Here is an 18155-nt window from a genome sequence, read left to right on the forward strand (position 1 = left end):
CCCTAATCATCATAGAGTTAAGGGAGCATGTGCAAGGTCAAGTGAGTCATGTATGACTATAGCTTGTATGTTCTCTTCAAGGATTTCTTGAATCATATCTGTGTAGTCCTCCCTTCCTATTCCTCCTGATGTTCAGTGGTCTGTTGGCTTTGAACATTAATTCCAATATCGTTATCCATTGTTAACTAAAATGGTTTAGGCCTCTATTATGCTTCTTTGTTTTTTCTTTTAAGTCCCATATTTTGACTCTTTGAAAGTCTGATGATATCCGCTGGAATATCCTGTGAATCTTGAGTCATTGGGGCCTTCCCTTTGTCATTAACTCGACTGGCTTCCTCTAAACTCTGTTAAGTAGATGGTTCCTTATCTCTGTTTCTTGTCACTTGGCTACACTCCGACACAATGTGACCAATAATATTGCAATGATTGCAAAATTTTGGTATTGTTCCTAATAGAATTTTTTGCCAAAATTCAATTCCAAGTTCTGGCACTTCCACAGAGATTTGATCAGGAATTGGCATAGATAAGTCTATTTCAACCAAAGAACTAGCTTAATAACCTTTATCTCGCTCCAGAGAATTCGTAGTAACAAGAATTGGGTAACCCAAACCTCTACCCATGCTAATTAAGATATCGACTTCCCTGTATTCGAAAAGGAGCCCAGGGAACTTAACCCAAACAAATCCAGTAGTTTGTCTATGGGTTTCAATGTTGAAATTAGGTGTCTATCATGTGAATCTCACCATTTGGTTTTGAATGTGACAAGGTCCTTCATAGAAAATCTTATTGAAATCGACCTTATTATCAAACTGAAAAAGAATATATCTTTTCCCCAAAGGCGATAGCTTTGTTGTTCCAGTTATACCCCACTCATTGTTGACTACCGATCTGGTTGTATCCATACTCACAGTTTTGTGGTCCAGTCATGCAATCAACCAAAATTTACAAGCTTCTATGCCTTTTTCAACTGATTATCGTGGAATTTTGGTAGCTGGTTTATCACCTTTCGATGTAGGTATCAGGAGAGAAAAGATATCTACAGTTTGTTTCTTTCTACCTCGAGCTTTGTCTGTATATGACTCTGAAATTGTAGGGATAGCAGAACTGTTTCTGAGGTTTCCTTGTCTGGATGTCTCCGCTCCATTTCGATTTGAAAAACTGACATTGTAGGAGATTTTCTGAGTATCCTCTGATCCTCCTCTGTGCCTTGTGATGTAGAACTCTTCGGGTGGGGACGGAGAATGGATGAGATGATTTAATGTTCAGGGTTGAACCACTTTGCGGCTACCTATGTATCTTGTTGTCTGTTTAGAAGAATCAAACCCTATTTCACGTAGTTCCTAAGAGTGAATTCCTATTGCTTATATAGGAGGAGCCTTGGGAGTCCTAGGGTTAGGGTTAGCCTCACCGCTTATGAGTTCCCTTCCATCTTTGGACTCTGCCTTCCTATTAGGAATCCTCTTTTCTTGGAAGTCTGAATCTAGACCATATATTATCAGAGGTAAGTTTCCTTGTAGGTCATAATAACCCATCGCATATGGGAAGATTAGGTCCAAAAGGTAACTCTTAAAGATATGTCATTCTAATTCCTTCCTTATCATCAAGGACAGCCCTCTTCTGTTTCCTTCTGTTCAGGAACTGTCTATATCAATTCCTAACGACTTGGAGAACTGTTGTGTTCAGAGGCGGTTCATCACGTGACTAGCACATGCTTACGAAACACTCATGATAAACATGAGATTATTTATTCCAAGAACCAATCCGATGGTTCTTGTCTCATTCTGGGTATCTATAAATCTAGGCCATTTCCACCCATGTGTCATTTAGTTACTGACGGGAAATCCCCTTTACAGACATGATGACGGTCCATTTCAAACCCTAGAGGCACAACTTATGGGGGGGGGGGGGGTTGATTGGGGTTATTATCATTGGAAGGATTTTCGAATTCGTAAAGATCCATGCTTGGTTGTTGCTTTTCTGAACTCGTCACTGTTAGCAGTGGAGGATTTTACCAGAAAAGGAACAGAAAAAGAAGGATGGAGAAGATAAGAGAAGATAAGATGTGCAATTACTCACTTATAGAAATCTCATTCCTTGCCTAACAAGGACAGTTTATAAATGAAAGAAACCTCAACTTTGCTAAAAGAAGAGAGAAAATTTCAATGATAAAATGTCTCTGCGAGGAGTATGAGTGAGCAAGCACCAAACTTTGATCAAGATTTCAGCTGTTCTTTCTCCTGCTTGATCTAGGCTAAAATTCATCTCTTTGATGGCCCAATAAGCTTTATGTTCTAACTCAATAGGTAGATGACACGCCTTTCCATATACCGAACGATAGGATGACATTCCTATGGGTGTTTTGAATGTTGTTATGTACGCCCATAGTGTATCTTGGAGTCTAAGAGACCAGTCTTTCCTTAAGGGATTGACTATCTTCTCTAGAGTACTCTTGATTTCCTTATTCGAAACTTCTTCTTGACCATTTGACTGAGGATGGTATGGCAAAGCTAGCTTGTTGATTGCCCCATACTTTGCCATACGATTCCCAAATATACGATTACAGAAGTGAGAACCGTTATCACTGATGATGGCCCTTGGTGCTCCAAACCTTGTTAGAATAAATTTCTTCAAAAATTCCACGACAACTTTATGATCGGTAGTCTTTATAGGAACTACTTAAAGAAGGTGGAAATAGTCAAATAAAATCTATTCCGCATACATCAAAGATTTTTGCGATAAGGATCGATTGTTGAGGACATTCAAACCTTTTCGAGGTCTTACCAAAAAATTGGCATCTCCGACATGCTTTGCAATAAACAATTGCATCTTTAAAAAGAGTAGGCTAATAGAATTTAGCTTGTAATACCTTGCTGCAGCAAGTTGGGGACCAAATTAAGTGTCCTCCACAAGGCCGATCGTGACAGAATGATAGAATGGATTCCTGTTCTGATTGTGGGATGCATCTTCAAATGATCTGATTTGAAAACTTCTTGAATAAATATGGATCATCCCAAAAATACTATCTGGCCTTTGAAAAGAATACCTCTTTTTCTTGCTTATTCCAATGCAATGGTACCTTGTCGATCACAAGATAGTATGCGATGTGGTCGTACCATGGTACATGAAATAAAATTAACAACTGTTCATCAGGAAAAGTCTCACAAATTTGTAAGTTGTCTTCCGCACTCTCCACTAGCAATCTTAAAGGATGATCAACAACAACATTCTTTGTTCCTTTTTTATCATGTATTTCCAAATCAAATTCTTGTAAAAGCAGTATCCATCAGATCAGTCTTGGCTTGGCATCCTGCTTAGAGAGTAAATGACGAAAGGCAGCATGGTTAGTATAGACTATTACCTTTGAACCTATCAAATATTGATGGAATTTATCAAGAGAATATACGATGGCCAAGAGCTCCTTCTCTGTGGTGGAATAATTAATCTCAGCTCCATTTAAAGTCTTGTTGGCTTAGTAGATTGCATACGGCAGTTTCTTATCTTTTTGTCCTAGAACGACTCCTATAGCATAGTCAGATGCATCACACATAATTTCAAACGGTTGGTTCCAATTTGGTGCACGAATGATTGGCGCTGAAATGAATGATTCCTTCAACTTCATAAAAGCTTCGGCACATGATTCATAAAAATAAAAAATAACATCTTTCCCTAACAGATGTGACAGTGGTCTTGCTATTCTGACTGAAATCCTTGATAAATAGATGGTAGAATCCCGCGTGACCTAGGAAGGCACGGATATCTTTGACAATTTACGATTTGGGTAGATCCTTTATAATATCAATCTTCGCTTGATCTACTAGAATACCTTCTTTCAAATCTTCATGACCAAGCATTATCCCTTCCTTTACCATGAAGTGACAATTTGTAACTAAGTTGGTATCGCAACAACATTTAAGGACTAAGGAGAGATGGTGTAGGCAATCCTCAAAAGATGATCCAAAAATTGAAAAATCATCCATAAAAACTTGCATGTATTTCTCTACCATGCATGTCGTTAAAAATACTCATCATGCATCACTGAAAAGTGGTCGGTGCATTGCATACACTAAAAGGCATACGACGATAGGCGAATGTTCCAAAAAAACATGTGAATATGGTATTCTTTTAGTCCTCAAGGTGAATATGGATCTAAAAATATCCTAAGTAACCATCAAGAAAGTAGTAGTAGGCTTGTCTAGCTAATCTCTCTAACATCTGATCGGTAAAAGGTAATGGAAAATGATTTTTCCTCAATGCACTATTCAGCTTCCTATAATTGATGCAAACTCTCCATCCAGTCTAGATCCTGGTTGGAATTAACTCATTGTCTTTGTTTTCAATCAGTGTGGTTCCTGATTTCTTCAAGACAACCTGAACTGGACTATCAAAAATAGAGTAGATAATGCCGGTGTCAAGAAGCTTGACAATCTTTTCTCAGACTACTTCCTTCATCTTTAGATTAAGTCTTCCCTACAGTTGCTTAGAAATCTTGGAATCCTCTTCCAAATGAATTCGGTGTTGAACTATGATAGGGCTAACCCCCTTGATATAATCAATTGTCCAACCTATTGCTTTCCCATATTCCTTTAAAAGTGCTACTAACCTGGATTCTTGCTTCTCAGTCAAATCTGATGCAATGACTACTGGGTAGGTTCCCAAATCTCCCAAGAAAACATACTTGAGTGTAGTCGGTAAAGGACTCAATTCTAGCTTAGGATGGTCCATCTGGCATAAGTGATTCAAACTTTGCTTTGAATGTACTCTCATCAATGGTAGGTGATGAATCCAAAATCGCATTGATTGCCTAGACACTAAGCTCCTCACAGTCTGAGTCTATCAGAGCTTTCAATAATTCATCAGGAGGATACGAATGAGTCAGGTGATCCTATGCTACCACTTCAATCATGTATACCTCGTTCACAACACAAATCTCCTGTGGTTGCTGTAACATGTGGAAAACATTGGTCTCGACTCTCATATTACCAAAGGATAAAGTCATATTACCATTTCGACAGTTGATGAGTGCATTGGCAGTGGCCAAGAATGGTCTGCCTAGAATGATTGGCAGTGACCAGATGTAGGTTCTATGTCGATTACTATGAAATCAACCGAGTAATAGAAATCTTCGATATTGACTATGATGTCTTTAATGATTCCTCTAGGTATCTTAACTGATCGATCTACCAACTGTAAAGTAACATCAGCCGGTTTAAGATCCTTCAATCCCAACTTCTCGTATATGAAATACGGTAGAAGATTCACATTTTCATCCAAATCTAATAAAGTTTGCTCCTCTAAAGAATCTCTAATTCTACAAGCAATAGTGGGACTTCTAGGATCTTTCAGTTCCACAACCGCTAGATTATGTAGGTACGATGAACATCTTTGAGTGATAAAAGCTTCTTTCGGAATGTTGGTCTTCTTCTTCACTAGATCTTTCACAAATTTGGCATACGAGGGACTTGTTTGACATCATTAACTTGGTCATTCGACTGAGTAATCTCCATGTTGTTAACTTGCAAGGAGGACCTCTTCCTTTCGGATTTGGCTTTGGTTGTCTTTGTAATGCATGCTCCCTTGATTTCTCTATCAAGGCAGCAACAATTTTCCCTATCTGGCTTTGAATGACACTAAAGTTATTCTCCAGCTTCTAGGTTCTTTGATTTGTTTGTTTCAGCTCATTGACAATGGTGGTGATAGCTTCTTCAATATGTGGGATAATTGCTTTGCTCGACTGAGGCGTAGGGGCAGTGTATCCACTCATAAGATCTGATACTAACTCTTTGTTTGTGTTGGCTAGGTATTGCTGGTTTTGGTAAGACTGTTGATTTTTTTAAGGTTGTTGCCAGTCTTGGAACATATACTGGTTATTCTGGAATTGATTATACTGATTCTAGAAACTAGGAGGAAAGTTCCTCTGAATTGTGTTCTGTGGCTTCTGATAATTCTATCTCCTATTGAACTGGTTATTTCTTCCAAAAGAGTTGACACTGCATGCCTCTGCACTAGTATCAAGATAGTATGAACACTCTTCAGTGGTGTGGCTTTCATCAGAACATAGCTCACAAATGGCATTACAAGGCATGGGGCTAAGATTTAGCTTGGGAAGTATTCACTTTTGGAGGATTCATAGAGAACTTAAGAAACTACTTGATCAGAGTTTCAAGACTTATTGATAAAATTGCCATAATTGATTGCATTGTTTCATCTGGATCTTCATGAACTTGGTTACAAAATAGCTTCGGCACCCCCTCCACTCTAGCTACGTCCTCGTTGCTTGTACTCCATTGTTGAATTTCTTCAGCTAAATTCTTGGGAAAGTTGTAGGCTTCTTCCCCATCTAGTGATGTAAACTTGCCTTGATGCATTGACTGTATCATCTGCTTGTTCATAGTAGAAAGTCCTCAAAAGAAAAAATAAGCCAGTGTGCTCTTATCATAACCATGATGTGGACATGAGACTAACAGATTATTGAACTTTTCCCAACTCTGATGATATTCCTTAGTCACTTTCCCTTTGAAATTGTTGATGGCTTGCCGCATGACATTTATCTTCTAGGGTGGGTAGAACTTGTTCATAAACTTCATTCTCAACGTCTCCCAGTTGTTAATTGAATCGATCAGCTGTGCAGTTAACCATTCAGATGCCTTACCTTCAAGTGAGAGTGGAAAAAGAATCACTTTGATGCTCTCATATTTGAAATTCTGGTTCTTGAAGGTTCTTAAGACTGATAGAAATTTGTTCATGTGAACATACGGCTGAACATTGTCTGAACCATTGAACTTGGGAAGCATAGAGATTATTGATGCTCTAAGTTCAAACTGGTTAGCTTCTATTTTTGGAAAAACAATACTGTTGGGTGGGTCTCCAATGATTGGCGAATAGAAATCGCTCAGCTTCTTCTTCTGATTTGCTTACACGGGTGGGATAACTTCACCATTGTTCAGATTCAAAATACCTCCATCTTCGTTTGTGGCCATTGTATCAACAATGTCTAGTATTCTTGTGAGTCAGTTATTAGACCTTGTCCATTATTGTATTCTTACCAGACGATGAATGGAACGACGGGGCATACACTAGAAAGAAATGTTATGCGAAAAATGACAAACAACTATCCTACTATATATGAATGTAATTAAACTAATATGCAACTATTCTATTTTTTTATTTGAAATAAAACTACTTTTCTTCAACTAGGTTGGGCATCGTAGCTATTATCTTGCTCGAATGTCTAAAGTTGTCTCTTCTAGGGTTATGGTCAATCATTGGGATTGCTTAAATACCACGGCCCACAGACGATAGTCTGTTTGTCAAAATTCAGGCGAGAAACAATAGAGTTCGATTTTTCACTGTGTTGGTTGGCAACTTCAATTGAGAAAAAGGTTCATAAATGCAATTTAAACTAACATGAAATTAAAGTAAACTAAACTAAGATGCTACAAAACTAATATGTTATGCTACTAACTAAATAAATAATAATAAAATAAAATAAAGAGTTAGAACTCTAAAAATAGAATCAAAAGAGTCAAAAGCCAAAGGAAAAAAAAATATATATATATATAATGGCTAAGGATGGAAACAAAGTGTAGAAGCAAAAGTAAAGAATAAGGGTTTCTTTAGTGGCATAATATGAAGCCTCTACTATCTCAGACTTGTCCTCTTTAAATATCCATTTCCTTCCTTCTTAAACCATCTCCTAATCCCCGCAACACATAATAAAGACCTCTAGCTCAATTAGGAATAGGTTAGTGTGATAATAAGTGGCAAATGTGTTTGATCGACTCCGGCTTCCTTGTGTGTCATTGAGTTTGTAAGGTAAAGTGTACCCACGACACACTGGAGTAGCGAAACTTGAACGGAAAAATCAGAGTGGTTTTTGTCTTGACATTTATGTGAGGACCTACTTAAGGAAGCTATTCCGATTTTTCAGAAACAGACCTGCTAGTTCATCTCGTAGTATTACTCATTGTATATATGTTTATTCATACATAATTGATTATTATACATATATTAGCTTAGGTTTTGACTTGATTATTCTGTATTCATTGCTAGTAAGATGTATAAATAATTGAGAAATAGATAAGGAAACAATAGCTTTATTTCTGAGTCGTTGTAGTACAGATGAAGTTTGTGAGTACCTTCACTGGAAAACTCTCACGAGGCTATAACTTGTCCACTAGGGAGTTCCTAGTGGTTTAAGGCCTTGTTCCATATGGTCAATGCAATCTCACTTGGCAAAACGAGATTAGTTAGAACTCCATTTTTGGTCACTTATGTTAATTTCTCAAATTTGCTTGAGGACAAGCAAAATGCTGTTTGGGGGTAGTTTGATAAGAGCCCAAAACTGTAGTTTTAACCCCTTAACAACAATACTTTTAGACTAATTATGCGAGTAAGAAATAAGAGTTAATGCTATTTACATGTTTTATGTATTTCAGGCATTGAAGTCAATTATGTGCATAAATATGCCACTGTGGCGATATAAAGGAGCAAGGGTTGGTTGCTAAGAAGTTCTGTGATTAAATGCCAAGATTCAAGAAGAAAAAGTCTTTGTAAAGCCCGGTCAAAAGCTGAAAAGTCAAAGTCAATGCGGGCAGAAACATCACACAAAGTCAGCAAAACTTCCGAAAATCGTATCTTTGTACTCTGGCATCAGAATTGGGCATACCTTATTTTAAAACGACCGGTTCGGAAAGAGCATTCCAATGGTCTACACTTTGACCCAATCAGAGGAGCAAAAGTGGACAAAAAATTTGTTGAAGTTAAAGTCAGCTGAAAAAGGGCCTGTGGACTGAAGAAATTGGGCTTTGGGCTCGATTTTCCGGCCCAAAACATGGACCCTCAGCCCATGCACGAAAATTTGGATCTAGTCTCCTCCATTTCCACCTACAAGACTTAGCTCTTAAGTATCAATTAGCTTAGGATAGAAAGTATCCATTAGAGTAGCCATTAAAGAATAGCTTCTAGATCTAGTTTTTGAGTTTTGAATTAGTTAATTAATTAGTTTCCATTCCATGTATTAGTTTCATTCCTTGTTTTAGATTAAGTATTTGAATCATTGTTTATCATTGATTAGATAAATAAAATAGTTAGTTCTTGTTAAATTCGATTTTGTTATTTAAAATTGTTTAGATCTAATTTCAATTCTTGTTATTCAATGAATTCTTAGTTGTTAATTTAGATTTCAATTATTGTTTAGTTGAATTTAGTAAAGTTAGAATCTTTATATGATGTTTAGTTTTAATTCAATTGGAAATGATAGTTTGATGAATCAAGGTTAAACCTCCATTAGAGGGGTTTGATGAAGCCTTGATGAAAACTTGATTGTGTAGTATAGAATCATTGTAAGAGTATATTCCACTCTAGAAGGGAGTTGATTTGCCATGAGAATGGGTAGACTTCTTCACATGGTAGTTATGAATTGGTAGAGATGTCATGTGTAGTTAGGGATTAGAACGACCAATTCTTACCATAAGAACGTAAGAATTGGATTACAACAATCTATGGTAGTTCCTAAGTTGGATTCAAGGTGGATTCAATTCCCCCCTAATTCTTATTCTAGATTCAAACCTTAGTATTCTGTAGCATTTCATAGTATAATTCGTAATTCTCTCATTGACTTTTTGTAGGATTGATAGTCGTAGGAAACTTGAATGCTAAAGAACTAGGAGTGGAATGAATCTTCTACTCCAACTCTACTTCAATAGTATCGAGAGTAGAAATCTTTGATAATCACGAGTATAGTCGAGTTTTAGTTTTACTTGCGTTTAGAGTTTCATCGCTTTATTCATTAATAAAACTATCCAATTTCACTATTATAAAAAAACTAACCTTAACTCCCGTTTAATCATTTTCCTCCTCATCCTCAATAAAGAAATGAGGTTCCTTCGCATCTTTCCATGCCATGGTGATTTGCCAGGCTTCACGCCACTTATCATCTACTATAGCTAACCTCTTAAGCGCCACTTGGTCAGATGGGGTGTAAGACGCAACCTGATGAGGTTGTATCCTCCACCCTTGCCAAGTCATTCCATGGAACGATCGAATAATACAATTGGTGGGTCTCACAATGTCGACCCCAACCCAATCTGTGAAATGGGCACAAAAAATAGGGAAGAAACATAGCATTATACGACAAATTAAAACAGGCATAAGAAGGTACTTATGCCTCTTGCTATGGGCTCGAGCTAAACTAGACGTTAGGGTTTGGGGAATATCATAGAGTGTACGTCCCCCATCTAAAGCAAGGAAAATATCACAAGTTTTATCATTCACAGAAGAATAACGCCATTCCCCTCTAATATGTAACATGATCCAAAACATAACAGTGCCCACGTTCATAGACAGGCTACCAAGGGAGACGTTATAATCCCCTTGGTCTTCTATCCTAAAGATTCCTGCCCCGTAATGCTCATGCAAATTTTCATAGTTATACATGTACATGTTATCTACTAAATATGCCCATGAGTTTTGTATTTTGGCGGGCATAGCAAGTCCAAGCACAAAGGCTAGCAAGAACCTGGAAATTTCCATCGGTTTATCCCCGATGGTGATGGAGAACACTTGTTCTCCATCCGGTCTATCAAAGAACTTACAATTATCATAAAAATATGATGTAAGTGCGGGAAAATAAAGTTCATCAGGACTTACCAATAGTGGCTCCTAGCCTGCTAAAATGGTCACTTCGCGAAACCACGCACCATAGGTTTCACTTTGGAACAAGTCTTCAAAAGACTGCTTTGGTATGATACGAGGGAATGTCATCCCTAATAAACTCACTTGAATAGGTGCAAAGGATCCTAGAACAACCCACAAAAAATCTGATTTTTTTGTGCCCACAGGGTCAAGGCGCGGGGTGCGCTCAACCTATGCCTGGGATGGGCGTGGGGGGCACTCTGGTGAATTTCGAGTTCCAGGCACTTGGGCATAGGGTGTGCTCACTTTTTGCCTGGAATGGGCGCTGGTCACGTGATAAAAGTGAAATTGACTAGCTTACCTACGAAATGAACGATGAAACTTAAAACGTAAGTAAACTAAAACTAATCTTATGTGCCTATATTTTATCAAAGATTTCTACTCTCAATCCTATGAGATATAGTGGAGTAGAGTGATTCGTTCCACTCCTAGTCCTTCCGCATGCTGTGTTATCACGTGTAATTACTCTACTTAAGGTCTAATGAGAGATTTACGAAAAGGCAACTAGACTACGATGCAACTACCCACAAGATGCCACTAGTCGGTTATCAAAATAACTAAGGGAATGCTACATTGATTCAATGATAAGGAGTTAGAGGGGGATTGATTCCACCTAAACTCGACTTAATCCTATTAACGACGAATCGTCGTAATCCGAATTGAATCGCAGAACAATTGGTTCTTCCTAATCCCTAATTACACATGGCATTCCTACCAATTCATAACTAGCATGTGAATGATTAAACCCATTCTCATGGTGAACTAATCATTTCTAGAGTGGAAAGGAAATTACGACGATTCTAATGATAGTCGAATCAAGCTTTCATCAAGGCTTCTCAACCCCTCTAATGGAGGTTTAGCCGAGAATCATTATGCAATCATTTCGATTAAAGTTAAACTAAACATGATATAAAGAATTGAAATTTACTAATCTAAATTAAACAATAATTAAAATCTAATTAATAACTAAGAATTGAATAACAAGTAGTAAATGAATAAGATCTAACACAAATGTAAATGACAATAATCGAAATTTAACAACTAGCTATTTTATTAATCAAACTAATTAAGAGTAATGATTCTAATAGTTTAATCTAAAACAAGAATTAGATTTGAAATTAAACTTAATTAAAGCAATTAAATCTAGATCTAGAAGCTATTCTAATGGCTACTTTCTATTATAAGCTCCTTTATTTTCTAACCTAAAAATCTACTATTCTCTACTAAAAAATCTACCATTAACAAAGAGCTAAGCTTTTGTTTTTATACTTTCAGATCCAAAAATCGTGCATGGGCTTGGAGCCATGTTTTGGGCTAGAGAATCAGGCCCAAAACCCAATTCTTTCAGTCCAAAAAGGCCTCTTCAGCTGCAGTTGGCTTCAATAGACTTTTCGTCCATTTCTGCTCCTCTGATTGGATCACGGCTTAGACCATTGGAAAGCTCTTTCCGAGCCGGTCGTTTTGACATAAGGTAGGCCCCATTCTGAGGTCTGAGTCCAAAGATATGGCTTTCGGAAGTTCTGCTGACTTTGTGTGTTGTTTCTGCCCGCGTCGACTTTTCAGCTTTTAACCGGGCTTTAGAAAGGCTTTGTCTTCTTGAATCTTGGCCTTTAATCACGGAACTCCTTAGTAACCGACCTTTGCTCCTTTATCTCGCTAAAGTGGCACATTTCTGCACATAATGGACTTTGAAGCCTGAAATGCATAAAAACACGTAATCAGTGTTAACTCTTAATTATTACTCACATAATTGGTCTAAAAGTATGTCTATTACAGGGTTAAAACTACAGTTTTGGGCTCTTATCAAACCACCCCCAAACAGCATTTTGCTTGTCCTCAAGCAAAGATGAGAAATTAGAATAAGTGACCAAAATGGAGTTCTAACTACTCGTTTCGCTGAGTGCGATTGCATTGACCATATGCAACAAGGCCTTAAACCACTAGGAATTCCCTAGTGGACGAGTTATAGCCTCGTGAGAGTTTTCCAATGAAGGTACTCACAAACTTCATCTATACTACAACGACTAAGAAATAAAACTATTGTTTCCTTATTCATGCTCTAAATTATCTATACCTCTCATTAGCAATGGATATAGAGTAATCAAGTCGAAACCTAAGCTAATATATGCATAATAATCAATTATCTACAATAAACATATATACAATGAGTAATACTATGAAATGCCTAGCAGGTTCGTTTCTGAAACTCGGAATAGTGTCCTTAAGTAGGTTCTCACAATAATAGTCAAGATACAACACTCTGATTTTTCCACTCAAGTTTCTCTACTCTAGTGCGCAGTGGGCACACTTTACCTTACAATCTCAATGACAACAAGGAAGCCGGAGTCGATCAAACACATCTGCCACTTACTATCACACTAACCTATTCCTAATTGAGCTAGAGGTCTTTATTAGGTGTTGCGGGGATTAGGAGATGGTTTAAGAAGGAAGGAAATGGATATTCAAAAGGACAAGTCTGAGATAATAGAGCCTTCATATTATGTAACTTAGAGAAAACCTTGTTATTTTCTTTTGCTTCTATACTTTGTTTCCATCCTTAGCCATATTTTTTTCCTTTTTTCTTTACTTTGGCTTTTAAATCCCTTTTTCTTTTTTTTTTTTTTTTTTTTTTTTATTTTATTTCTATTTTTATTTTTTTCTTTTCTTTGGATGGAAACTTCTTTTCTTTATTTTCCTCAAGCAATTAACTAACTTTTGTTTACCACGTGGTTTTTCTTCTTCTTTCTCTTCCTCATTCTATTCTCAGACTTATCTTAATTGGGTAGGTTGAATATTATTTTTTTTTTTATTTTGTAACAGGGTAAAGGATTTGTGGTTTATGAAAGGCTAAAGAAAGGCTCGAGGGGCTTAATTAGCGGAAAATAATTCATAGGTTTGAATTTCTGGCTATATCGATCCAAAGGGGCCTAAATTCTCGCTTAGGATATGGTTTAGTGATCAAGCAAGTGGACGTGTGATATCTCTATCCGGATTTTACTTCTCCCTTGTGTTATTTTTCAAATGTTTCGGCTTTCATATAAGGCTTTAGGCTATATTCTCACAGGATTTGTAGAATAAGTACTCTAGCCTAGATTTCAAAACTTCATCGCTAACAATCATCGATACTCATGTAATATATTTATAAATAGATGCAAAGATTATTACCTACATATTAACCTATGTTTCTAAAAATTATTCGATGCAAAAGCTACGTTGAGATTTCTAGATTGTTAAGAGCATAGAGAAGGAAAACAATACCACTATTCCTAAGTGTATAGCATGAACTTATTTATTTATATTTTTTAATTTTTAAAATTTTAACTAGAAACCAAATGCATATTAACTCTATCTATATCCTAACAGATGCCTTAATTACACGTGTTTCTATGCCCCCCCCAAACAAGAAGCATGTGTTGTCCTCAAAGCATTTAAATAAAGAGGGTAGGAAAAATACCATTGAAACGCATGAAATTCAGGGATATCTGCAAAACAAAGTTAGAACGTACTAATATAGGAAATAAAAACTGACGCAACTCTATACGAGTTCTACCCATTATGGGGTTAACAAGAATGAAATTGCTTGGGACATAAGCAGACACTAACTAGAATGAAAACTTACCTTATCTCCCGCATTACTCATCATCTTACTCATCCTCTTCTTCCATAAAGAAGTGAGGTTCCTTTGCGTCCTGCCATGCCATGATAATTTGCCAGGCTTCCCGCCATTTATCATCTATTATTGCTAACCTATTAAGAGCCACTTGGTCTGATGGGGTGTAGGGTGCAACCTGATGAGGTTGTATCCTCCACCCTTGCCAAGTCATTGCACGGAAGGATCGAATAATACTATTGGTGGGTCGTACTGTGTCGACCGTAATCCAATCCGTGAAACCTGTACAAAAAATAGGAATGAAACATAGCATAATACGGGAAACTAGAACGGGCATAAGAAGGAACTTATGCCTCATGCTATGGGATCGAGCTAAACTAGACATCAAGGTTCGGGGAAGGTCATGACACATACGTCCCGTGGCTAAAGCAAGGAAAACACTGCAAGTGGCATCATTCACAGAAGAAAAACACCATTCCCCTAAAATGTTTAGCATGATCCAAAACATAACAGTTCCTATGTTCATGGACAAAGCTACCAAAAGCGACGTTATAGTCCCTTTGGTCCTCGATACGGAAAATGCCTGCGCCCGCATCTAACTCATGCAAGAACTCGTAAGTGTAGACATACATATTATCTACCCAATAGCACCATGGGTCTTGTATTTCAGCGGACATAGCAAGTCTAAGAACAAATGCTAGCAAGAACCTGGTAATTTCCATTGGTTCATTATCAATGTTGATGGAGAACACTTGTTCTCCATCTGGTCTTTCAAAGAAAATGAAGTTATCATAAAAATAAGATGCTAGTGTTGGAGAATAAAGTGCATCAGGTCTTACCATAAGCGGCTCCCAGCCAACGTATGTGATCGCCTCGCGAAACCAAGCACCATAAGTAATGCTTTGGAACAAATCTTCGTTAGACTGTTCCGGTATCAGTGTTGGAGATGTCATCTCAAAATTACGCTCTAGAATAGCTGCGAATGATCCGGATACTACCCGCAGAAAACTGGAAATTTTCTGGTCCACGGAGAAGTCGCGTGAAAAGCTCCTGAGTATTTGAAATTTCCAGTGTTTGAGCGCTGGTCTCAGCTCAGCTTGAAGAAAGCGCGCTCGACAAAAATGTGAAAAAATACAGACGAAAGCGCGCCTCCTCAGAGAAGCGCTGAAAAAACGGAGTTCTTGAAACTTCGGAAAATGAGCCGACATGTGGGAATCGTGGGAGTGAAAGGTGAGTGATGGAGTTTAGGTGTAGTGTGAGTTGTGAGTGTATAATGTATGAATTTTATATAGGTTTTAAGTTGCTAAAATGGATCGGGAAGTTGCCAAAAGTATTTACGGCAGTTTCCGGAAATTCTAAAATTTCCAAACCCGAAAACGGAAACAACTCATTATCTTGATTCTAATTCAAACCTAGTATCTTTTAGGTTGAATTTATGATAGAATCTACCTATTTAATCTAGATTTCATCCTACCCTTATACTTATTCCTGGATATGCCTAAACGGCCATATTTTCACCTTGACTCCGCAATAAATTCTAACACGAGGGTTATATAAAAATCATGCTGGAATAGATAAAACCACCCCCAAACAATTTGGGAAGGTGGGATCAATATGAGACAACCACGCATAATAAAAATAACCGCGATTATATTAAAATTTTCATTCGAGTACATTTCACTACAAAATTCAAATTACGGAAATAAAACTTACATTAAAATAAATAACAATAATGAAACTACAAATAAACATAAAAACATCAAACGATGCTATCCCTAACTACTCCGGTACTGGTAGCGGAGGGCACATGGTCCGGAGACTGCTCCTGGGCTCCTGATGGGCCAGCACCATTCGTCCTTCGGCGACGACGCTCGTGCCTCGATGGTGTGTCCTCAGAAGGAGAGTCCCCGAGGTGGGGGAATCGTGTAAGCATCTCTTCCTGAATCGGCTTCGAGCTTCTAGCTCGCCCTCATCTGTTCCCACCTCTCATCCTCTCTGCGGTACGGACCTCGGTTATGATGCATCGTTGCCTGTCGAGTCTGGAGGTCTTCGCAGATAGTGTTGAGCGAACGCATGCCACGATGAATCACAACCATGCGTTCTGCATCTGACCAGCGCCTCTCCAAGGCATCCACATCAAAACACGTCAAATCTTCCTCATCCTCCGAGGCATTCTGATTTCCCCCAGCCTCCTCAGCATTCTCCTCTCCCCCAGCCTCTTCTTCTTCTTCTCTATCCTCAGCCAACCTCCAAACCCGTTGGACACACTCCCTATAGATGCACGGGTTACGGTGTAGGGTGATGTAAGTCCTATCAGTCGCCTGAGCTGCTCTCAACTTTAACATGATCATGGTTATCAACACAGGGAGAGGGGCAACAGACTTTCCTACTCCCCTAATCATGCTAAGTAAAAACTCCAAGATGCAGAACTCATACTTTCGCTCCTGGAGTATCCATAAGATGTGGAGCCAGTTCAGGCCGATGTCGCTGACCTTCTCCTTCCCCAGGACGTTCCGACCAATCCATCGAAATGCGGCCACCGGTGGTTGGTCCTAAGGGAAGCCTGTCGAACACAATGCGATCTCGCATTGTAGTCCCCTCCAATAACTGTCTCGTTCATCAATGGCTCTACCCCATTATGTTGGGACTCCTGCAGGGTGACATCCAGATGGATTCTAGGCGGAATGCCTAGAATCTTAGCCAACAACCCAGTCGTCACTTCCTTCCTCCTCTTCGCCACCACAACAAAAATCCTAGTCCCTTCCAACTCCCTCGTATTGTAGAACCGTCTGACTAAGTCCTCGTGGTAATAGGCTTTAGTCGAGTACCACAAGCTATTCCAGTCTCGACTGATCATTTCGTCACCGTAAAACGGCGAGAAGTGGTCGCCGGTAAAAGCTTGCTCCGGCAAAATTCGGCGTTGTTGAGCCATTGGAAGTTTGGAATGTAGTGGGGGTTTAAATGGGATGTGGTGGTGGGATTTAAATCGAACGACTAAAGCAACAGTGGTGGTGGTGGAGTGGTGGCATGGCAGCACCAAAATTTGGAGTTTCCGGTGGTTTTTGCTTATTTAATTTGGTGGAGGTGGTGGTAGGGCGTGTTTGGAGTCGATTTGGGTTGGGTATTGATTTTGGGCTTGGGTTAATTTTCGTTTTCTTTTTAATTTGATTTTGTTTTAGGTTTTGTTGAAGCTTTGGGCGTTAATGGTGGTATGGAGAAAAAGATCGCGACTGTTGGCTAAGGTAAAGAGGGCGGTCGCTGTCGATGAAGCGGGTTGGGCCCAAAGCCCAAATCGAATTTTTGATTTTTTTTCGATTTTTCAAAAACTTCAAATCAAAATTGCCGCCGTTCTTGGTCCAATTTTTATGAATGAGATATGGAAATGATCAGGAGAGAATTTCCAATCCAATGATCCATAAAACACTCTATTCCGACCGTGGATGACATATAAGATAGTGAAAAACGCCTCAAAGTGCGTGCATGACGTACGTTATGCGAATAATTGAACTCTAAAATCATGGAATATGTCAACCCGAATCATAATACAATTAAATGGCCTAAGCAATTGTAATGGGACATAAACATTCTAGGACGGAAACACGAACACCCCACCCCCAAACAAATTTTTACAACGAAGCTTAGAAAATTTGTTTTTAGCAGTGGGTCTTTTAAAGTCAGATTCCCGAGACTTCCTATATTACTATGTTTATTCTTTAATATATATATATATATATATATATATATATATATATATATATATATATATATATATATATATATATATTTACTTTTTAATGAAAAACAATAAACAAGAAAGACATAATTCACTCCATAGAGAAACATGACTCAAAAA

The sequence above is a fragment of the Coptis chinensis genome, chromosome 2 (assembly GCF_015680905.1).
Source record: "Coptis chinensis isolate HL-2020 chromosome 2, ASM1568090v1, whole genome shotgun sequence".
NCBI classification, from domain to species: Eukaryota; Viridiplantae; Streptophyta; class Magnoliopsida; order Ranunculales; family Ranunculaceae; genus Coptis; species Coptis chinensis.